Here is a 9478-nt window from a genome sequence, read left to right as displayed (position 1 = left end):
GCTTGAGGAGATGGAAGGAGATTCAGTGAATTGCATTGGTACCTGACCAGAGATAGAGTGCCGAGCAGGGCTGGGAGAATGTGATCTGGTGATTCTGGTCAGTGCCACATCCTTGTGGGGGACTCATGCAAGTAGAACCAAACAACAACAATAGTACCTAAGAGCTGAACGTGCACACCTCATCTTAGTGCCACTACAGCCCTATGGAATAAGGAATGTTATTCCACGTTCCCAGGGAGCCAGTAAGGGGCAATGCTGACAATTAAACAGAGCCTACATCCTCTCCATGCCACACAGGAGAGGTGCCCTCCAGCTGACGATAGCAATTAGGGAGTAGTTTGCACTTAGAGTTCAGGACGGATTTTGAATCACAGAGTTGGAGAGAAGCCTGGAGTGGCCAGCATGCTTAAAGGCAGGAAAGCCAGGTGGTTGTGCATGGAATCAATAGTAGTAATAACAGTAGTAGTTGTAGTTATTATTATCAGTATTATTTTTACTGCATTCTTACTATGCTCGAGGGCCCACCCTATGCACTTGAGGCTCATGATGTTCCATGAACCCCATGCAACTCCCAGGTGCAGTGACAGTCATTATGAGCATTGGGTAGCAGAGGGAATGGCCATGCTCTGCAGGGCCCCCTCTTCCCTGCGGAAGTCCTCTGGGCTGGGCTCAGCTTAGACCCCAAGCTCCTGCCCACCAGGCCACCTTCGCTCTCTCTCCACCCAGGGATGGCTGCCACTCTGGGTCTAAACCACAGCTCCGTTTCTGAATTCATCCTCGTGGGCTTCTCCACCTTCCCACCTCATCTCCTGCCCATTTTCTTCCTGCTGTTCCTGCTTATGTACCTGTTCACGCTGCTGGGGAACCTGCTCATCATGGCCACTGTCTGGAGTGAGCGCAGCCTGCACACACCCATGTACCTCTTCCTGTGTGCACTGTCCATCTCTGAGATCCTCTACACCTTGGCCATCACACCGCGACTGCTGGCTGACCTGCTCTCCTCCCGCCGCACCATCGCCTTTGCAGCCTGTGCCAGCCAGATGTTCTTCTCCTTCACATTCGGCTTCACCCACTCCTTCCTGCTCACCGTCATGGGCTATGACCGGTATGTGGCCATCTGCCACCCCTTGCGGTACAATGTGCTCATGAGCCCTCGTGGCTGCGCCTGCCTGGTGGCCTGGTCCTGGGCTTGTGGTTCGGTCATAGGGCTGGTGGTTGCCACTGCCATTTTCCACCTCACCTTCTGTGGACCCAATGAGATCCACCATTTTTTATGTCATGTGCCCCCTCTCTTGAAGTTGGCCTGTGGAACAGATGTACCAATAGTGGCCCTAGGTGTGGGGCTGGTGTGCATCACCAACTTGTTGGGCTGTTTTCTCCTCATCCTCCTCTCCTACACCTTAATTGTGGCCGCCATCTTGAAGATCCCCTCTGCTGAGGGCAGGCACAAAGCCTTCTCCACCTGTGCTTCCCATCTTATTGTGGTCATTGTGCACTATGGCTTTGCCTCAATCATTTATCTCAAGCCCAAGGGTCTTCACTCCCAGGAAAGCAATACCCTGATGGCCATCACCTACACAGTCCTCACGCCCTTCCTCAGTCCCATTATCTTCAGTCTCAGGAACAAGGAGCTGAAGACTGCCATGAAGAAGACCTTCCTCAGCAAACTTTATCCCTCCAACATTTAAGTGGCCAGTGTGAAGGTGGTTTTAGAAGAAGGTAGAAGGATGACCATAGCCTCATCTGTAAAATGGGTTAACAGTGACTACCGAGTATGATCGGTAAAGATGTGTGACAACACCCATAACATGGCAGGTGCTCAATAAATGTGAACTTTTCTTCTTCTTCCTCCATTGATTTGTGTTCAGACATTAGTTTTATTTGTAGTCAAACAGCTTTCTTGAGATATAATCCACATGCCATAAAATTCACCCATTTATAGTACACAATTCAGTTGGTCTTTAGTATATTCAAAGTACGTGATTATCACCACTATCAATTTGAAACATTTTTGTCACCCAAAAAGGTAATCCCTACCCATTTATTCCCCATTTCTTCCCCAGCTCCCATAACTCTCAGACGTGGGAAACAACTTTTTTTTTTTCAGAAAAATTTTTAAAAAAATTCTTCTTTATTATTTTATGTCAGTCACCATACAGTACACCATTAGTTTTTTTTTAATTTTTTTAATTTGTTTATTTGTTTATTTACAGCATAACAGTGTTCATTGTTTTGGCATCACACCCAGTGCTCCATGCAGTACGTGCCCTCCCTATTACCCACCACCTGGTTCCTCAACCTCCCACACCCCCCCCGCCCCTTCAAAACCCTCTGGTTGTTTTTCAGAGTCCATAGTCTCTCATGGTTCATCTCCCCTTCCAGTTTCCCTCAACTCCCTCTCCTCTCCATCTCCCCATGTCCTCCATGTTATTTCTTATGCTCCACAAATAAGTGAGACCATATGATACTTGACTCTCTCTGCTTGACTTATTTCGCTCAGCATAATCTCTTCCAGTCCCATCCATGTTGCTACAAAAGTTGGGTATTCATCCTTTCTGATGGAGGCATAATACTCCATTGTGTATATGGACCACATCTTCCTTATCCATTCATCCGTTGAAGGGCAACTTGGTTCTTTCCACAGTTTGGTGACCATAGCCATTGCTGCAATAAACATTGGGGTACAGATGGCCCTTCTTTTCACTACATCTGTATCTTTGGGGTAGATACCCAGCAGTGCAATTGCAGGGTCATAGGGAAGCTCTATTCTTGATTTCTTCAGGAATCTCCACACTGTTCTCCAAAGTGGCTGCACTAACTTGCATTCCCACCAACAGTGTAAGAGGGTTCCCCTTTCTCCACATCCTCTCCAACACACGTTGTTTCCTGTCTTGCTAATTTTGGCCATTCTAACTGGTGTCAGGTGGTATCTCAATGCAGTTTTAATTTGAATCTCCCAGATGGCTAGTGATGATGAACATTTTTTCATGTGTCTGATAGCCATTTGTATGTCTTCGTTGGAGAAGTGTCTGTTCATATCTTCTGCCCATTTTTTGATATGATTATCTGTTTTGTGTGTGTTGAGTTTGAGAAGTTCTTTATAGATCCTGGATATCAACCTTTTGTCTGTACTGTCATTTGCAAATATCTTCTCCCATTCCGTGGGTTGCCTCTTTGTTTTGTTGACTGTTTCCTTTGCTGTGCAGAAACTTTTGATCTTGATGAAGTCCCAAAAGTTCATTTTTGCTTTTGTTTCCTTGGCCTTTGGAGACATATCTTGAAAGAAGTTGCTGTGGCTGATATCGAAGAGGTTACTGCCTATGTTCTCCTCTAGGATTCTGATAGATTCCTGTCTCACGTTGAGGTCTTTTATCCATTTTGAGTTTATCTTTGTGTATGGTGTAAGAGAATGCTCGAGTTTCATTCTTCTACATATCGCTGTCCAGTTTTCCTGGTCCCATTTATTGAAGAGACTGTCTTTTTTCCATTGAATAGTTTTTCCTGTTTTGTCGAAGATTATTTGACCATAGAGTTGAGGGTCCATATCTGGGCTCTCCACTCTATTCCACTGGTCTATGTATCTGTTTTTATGCCAGTACCACGTTGTCTTGGTGATCACAGCTTTGTAGTAAAGCTTGAAATTGGGTTGCAAGGTTGGTTCAACATTCGCAAATCAATCAATGTGATAGAACAAATCAATAAGAGAAGAGAGAAGAACCACATGGTCCTCTCAATTGATGCAGAAAAAGCATTTGACAAAATCCAGCATCGGTTCCTGATGAAAATGCTTCAAAGTATAGGGATAGAGGGAACATTCCTGAACTTCATAAAATCTATCTATGAAAGACCCACAGCAAATATCATCCTCAATGGGAAAAAGCTTGCAGCCTTCCCGTTGAGATCAGGAACACGACAAGGATGCCCACTCTCACCACTCTTGTTCAACATAGTATTAGAAGTTCTAGCAATGGCAATCAGACAACAAAGAGGAATAAAAGGTATCCAAATTGGCAAGGAAGAAGTCAAACTCTCTCTCTTCGCAGATGACATGATTCTTTATATGGAAAACCCCAAAGACTCCACCCCCAAACTACTAGAACTCATACAGCAATTCAGTAACGTGGCAGGATACAAAGTCAATGTACAGAAATCAGTGGCTTTCTTATACACTAACAATGAAAATACAGAAAGGGAAATTAGAGAATCGATTCCATTTACTATAGCACCAAGAACCATAAGATACCTGGGAATAAACCTAACCAAAGAGGTAAAGGACCTGTACTCGAGGAACTACAGAACACTCATGAAAGAAATTGAAGAAGACACAAAAAGATGGAAGACTGTTCCATGCTCTTGGATTGGAAGAATAAACATTGTTAAAATGTCTATACTGCCTAGAGCAATCTATACTTTTAATGCCATTCCGATCAAAATTCCACCGATATTTTTCAAAGAGCTGGAGCAAATAATCCTAAAATTTGTATGGAATCAGAAGAGACCCCGAATTGCTAAGGAAATGTTGAAAAACAAAAACAAAACTGGCGACATCACGTTACCCAATTTCAAGCTTTAGTACACCATTAGTTTTTGAAGTAGTGTTCCATTGTTCATTGTTTGCATATAACACCCAGTGCTCCATGAAATACGTTCCCTCCTCAATACACATCACCGGCTAACCCATCCCCCCCTCCATCTAAAATCCTCAGTTTGTTTTCTGGAGCCCATAGTCTGTCATGGTTTATCTCCCCCTCTGACTTCGGCCCCCTTCATTTTTCCCTTCCTTCTCATAATATCCTCCATACTATTCCTTATATTCCAAAAATAAGTGAAACCATATGACTTTCTCATTAACTTTCTCTACTTGAGTTATTTCACCCAGCATAATCTTCTCCAGTTCCATCCATTCTGATGCAAATGTTGAGTATTCATCCTTTCTGATGGCTGAGTGATATTCCATTGTATAGATGGACCACATCTTCTTTATCCATTCGTCTGTTGAAGGACATCCTAACTCCTTCCATGGCGTGGCTCTTGTGGATATTGCTGCTATGAACAATGGGGTTCATGTGGCCCTTCTTTTCACTACATCTGTATCTTTGGGGTAAATACCCAGTAGTGCAATTGCAGGGTCAGAGGGGTAGCTCTATTTTTAACTTCTTAAGGAATCTCAGCACTGTTTTCCAAAGTGGCTGCACCAACTTGCATTCCCACCAACAGTGAAAGAAGGTTCCCCTTTCTCCATATCCTCTCCAACATTTGTTGTTTCTTGCCTTGTCAAGTTTTGACATTCTAACGGTGTAAGGTGGTATCTCAATGTGGTTTTGATTTGAATCTCCCTGATGACTAGTCATGATGAACATTTTTTCATGCATCTGGTAGCCATTTGTATATCTTCTTTGGAGAAGTGTCTGTTCATGTCTTCTGCCCCCTTTTTTGATGTGATTATGTTTTTTGAGTGTTGAGTTTGAGGAGTTTTTTATAGATCTTTTTAGAAGGAGTTTCCATGTGATATCAGTTATAAGGCTTCCTCCTTATCCGCTTATGAAACCTCTAGTAATGTACCATTGTCATGACCTTGCTGAGCTGAATCCATCTGGTGAATGCCTCTCTGCTGGATCTCACTTGAAAGTGGAAATAGGAGGAAAGTCTCTATTCCTTGGGAGTCTATTCCTCTTCACACTGTCTTACCCTGAAGTGCAGTGAAGTAGACAAATGCAAAAGGGGGCATCATCCATGCTACAAGTGGAATTCCCTCAAACAACCTGCTCTTTGGAGCAGGCAATCAAACCAACCATGAGAGAAGAGATGTAGGTGATATTTCCAATGTGCAGTTACTGCTACTTCTGACATCAACCACTCTAACTTAGGAATCTTCATAAAGTAGCAAAGCTCCTTGGTTCCCCTGTCCTGGAATGACTCTCTCCTCAAAATTCTGTTTTTTATCTGTATTTTGAAAGTTGTGTTCTCCTTTCATGCATAGTACCCAGTTCTCCCCATTACTCAATTTTTTAAAAATTTAAATTCAATTAGTCAAGATATAATTTATGTAATGTTCAATGCCTAATTACCCAACTTTTACTGGTGAATTGTCTATGTGGGTTGGTAATTTGCCAAACGTTAGCAGCATGTGATCTCTTTGACAGCTCACCCTCTTTATGTTGATTCCCTTTAGGTTTTTCCATTACCATTGGCTGGGAAACACTTAAGGATGACTTCAGACATGGAGTTGTGGTGTAGGCCCCACATGTGGCCATCTCTGCTGGGGAAGGAGGTAAGAAGGCCCAGTGGACATGACTCAGGCTCTCCACTGAGCCCTGCCTGGGAGGACTTCCTGGACGTGTTCCTTACACCTCCCAACTATAGCCCCTCCCTTTGCAACATGGTGTTAATGGTATTGGTCTGTGCTTCAAAGAGCTATTTGGGGTTAAGATCATGCACCTCAAATGCTCAGCATGGGTCCTGGTGCATAGTAAGAATTCAAGATAATATTAATAATTATTATGACTACTATTCTAAAATCCCAGTGGAAGGAGCTCAGGGTCTATATTCAGTCACACCTGGGTTGAGTCCTACTTCAGAGCTCATTAGGGCCTCCAGCCTTTTTTCTAAGTAGGAAGAGTAAATTCAAGAAAAAAACAAGTCTAGCCTTTCCTTAAAAAATTTATACTGTGATGTCTAATAAAAAATTTGAATTGGAACAATCTGGTGTTAGTTGGCATTCTATCTTTGAAAGGATAATGCACATCCCACATCACTATGCCCAGTATGCTTGCATCAACTCTGAGCTGTGTGCAAGCCTTAGTAAGTATTACATGATGTTTTTCCTTTTATACAAAACTCTACCATGTTACCTGCATGAAAATCTGTTTAAAAAATTTGAGCTTTAAACCACTGCTCAAAAGCCCCAAGCCTACATTGGGTTGGTTCCTTATCTCTTCCTAAATATCTCGAAATATCTATTCATATTATAATGTAATATTATATGTTATGTAGTATTATATTTCATTAAATTATTATTATATTACATGTTATAATCACATTAATATATAATCATATACATTATAAAAACATACGGTATTATTATGTTATGTTAATAATTACTGCATTTTATAATAATTAAATTAGATTATATATATATATATATTTTTTTAAAGATTTTATTTATTTAGTTGACAGATAGAGATCACAAGTAGGGAGAGAGGCAGGCAGAGAGAGAGAGGAGGAGGAAGCAGGCTCCCTGCCAAGCAGAGAGCCTGATGCGGGGCTCGATCCCAGGACCCTGGGATCATGACCTGAGCGAGAGGCAGAGGCTTTAACCCACTGAGCCACCCAGGCGCCCCAGATTATATATTATTTGTAACAACCATATGTTACATAAAATGCATAATTAATAAATAATTATCAATAATAATATGCAATAATATACATTACATGTAATAATATATGCATAATATATTAATATATGGTACAATATATTAACAAGTTATATATTTATCACTATAATTATTTTATGAAATTATATAAATTACATTTCTATATTGCTATATATATTATATAATATAAAATATGCACTATATATGATCATATTAATATATATACCATATTACTATAGTATATTATGTTATATATACTATCATATAGAGTATCATAGTATATAATATATGCTATATATCATTTTTTAAATAATTTTTTATTTTTTTTAAATTAATTTATTTATTTTTATTTGCTTATTTACAGCATAACAGTGTTCATTGTTTTGGCATCACACCCAGTGCTCCATGCAGTACGTGCCCTCCCTATTACCCACCACCTGGTTCCTCAACCTCCCACCCCACCCCACCCCCTCCCGCCGCCCCTTCATAACCCTCTGGTTGTTTTTCAGAGTCCATAGTCTCTCATGGTTCATCTCCCCTTCCAGTTTCCCTCAACTCCCTCTCCTCTCCATCTCCCCATGTCCTCCATGTTATTTCTTATGCTCCACAAATAAGTGAGACCATATGATACTTGACTCTCTTTGCTTGACTTATTTCGCTCAGCATAATTTCTTCCAGTCCTGTCCATGTTGCTACAAAAGTTGGGTATTCGTCCTTTCTGATGGAGGCATAATACTCCATTGTGTATATGGACCACATCTTCCTTATCCATTCATCCGTTGAAGGGCATCTTGGTTCTTTCCACAGTTTGGCGACCATAGCCATTGCTGCAATAAACATTGGGGTACAAATGGCCCTTCTTTTCACTACATCTGTATCTTTGGGGTAAATACCCAGCAGTGTAATTGCAGGGTCATAGGGAAGCTCTATTTTTAATTTCTTCAGGAATCTCCACACTGTTCTCCAAAGTGGCTGCACTAACTTGCATTCCCACCAACAGTGTAAGAGGGTTCCCCTTTCTCCACATCCTCTCCAGCACACGTTGTTTCCTGTCTTGCTAATTTTGGCCATTCTAACTGGTGTTAGGTGGTATCTCAATGTTGTTTTCATTTGAATCTCCCTGATGGCTAGTGATGATGAACATTTTTTCATGTGTCTGATAGCCATTTGTATGTCTTCGTTGGAGAAGTGTCTATTCATATCTTCTGCCCATTTTTTGATATGATTATCTGTTTTGTGTGTGTTGAGTTTGAGAAGTTGTTTGTAGATCCTGGATATCAACCTTTTGTCTGTACTGTCATTTACAAATATCTTCTCCCATTCCGTGGGTTGCCTCTTTGTTTTGTTGACTGTTTCCTTTGCTGTGCAGAAACTTTTGATCTTGATGAAGTCCCAAAAGTTCATTTTTGCTTTTGTTTCCTTGGCCTTTGGAGACTTATCTTGAAAGAAGTTGCTGTGGCTGATATCGAAGAGGTTACTGCCTATGTTCTCCTCTAGGATTCTGATAGATTCCTGTCTCACGTTGAGGTCTTTTATCCATTTCGAGTTTATCTTTGTGAACGGTGTAAGAGAATGGTCGAGTTTCATTCTTCTACATATCGCTGTCCAGTTTTCCCAGCACCATTTATTGAAGAGACTGTCTTTTTTCCATTGAATATTTTTTCCTGTTTTGTCGAAGATTATTTGACCATAGAGTTGAGGGCCCATATCTGGGCTCTCCACTCTGTTCCACTGGTCTATGTGTCTGTTTTTATGCCAGTACCACGCTGTCTTGGTGATCACAGCTTTGTAGTAAAGCTTGAAATCGGGTAACGTGATGCCGCCAGTTTTGTTTTTGTTTTTCAACATTTCCTTAGCAATTCGGGGTCTCTTCTGACTCCATACAAATTTTAGGATTATTTGCTCCAGCTCTTTGAAAAATATCGGTGGAATTTTGATCGGAATGGCATTAAAAGTATAGATTGCTCTAGGCAGTATAGACATTTTTAAAATTTTTCAGTGTACCAGAATTCATTGTTTACGCACCACACCCAGTGCTCCATGCAATACGTGCCCTCCATAATACCCACCATCAGGCTCACCCAACTTCCCACCCACTGCCCTTC

The 9478-nt window shown here is 41.3% G+C and overlaps 1 pseudogene; it reads left to right on the top strand.

The window, feature by feature from the left end:
- The first annotated feature begins 576 nt into the window (after window positions 1–576).
- On the top strand, window positions 577–1688 carry LOC123932955 (annotated as a pseudogene).
- Window positions 1689–9478: the final 7790 nt, after the last annotated feature.

This window comes from Meles meles, chromosome 20 (assembly GCF_922984935.1).
Source record: "Meles meles chromosome 20, mMelMel3.1 paternal haplotype, whole genome shotgun sequence".
NCBI lineage: Eukaryota > Metazoa > Chordata > Mammalia > Carnivora > Mustelidae > Meles > Meles meles.
The sequence above is the reverse complement of the archived record's forward strand: the minus strand, read 5'-3'. Positions and strand labels throughout refer to the sequence as shown.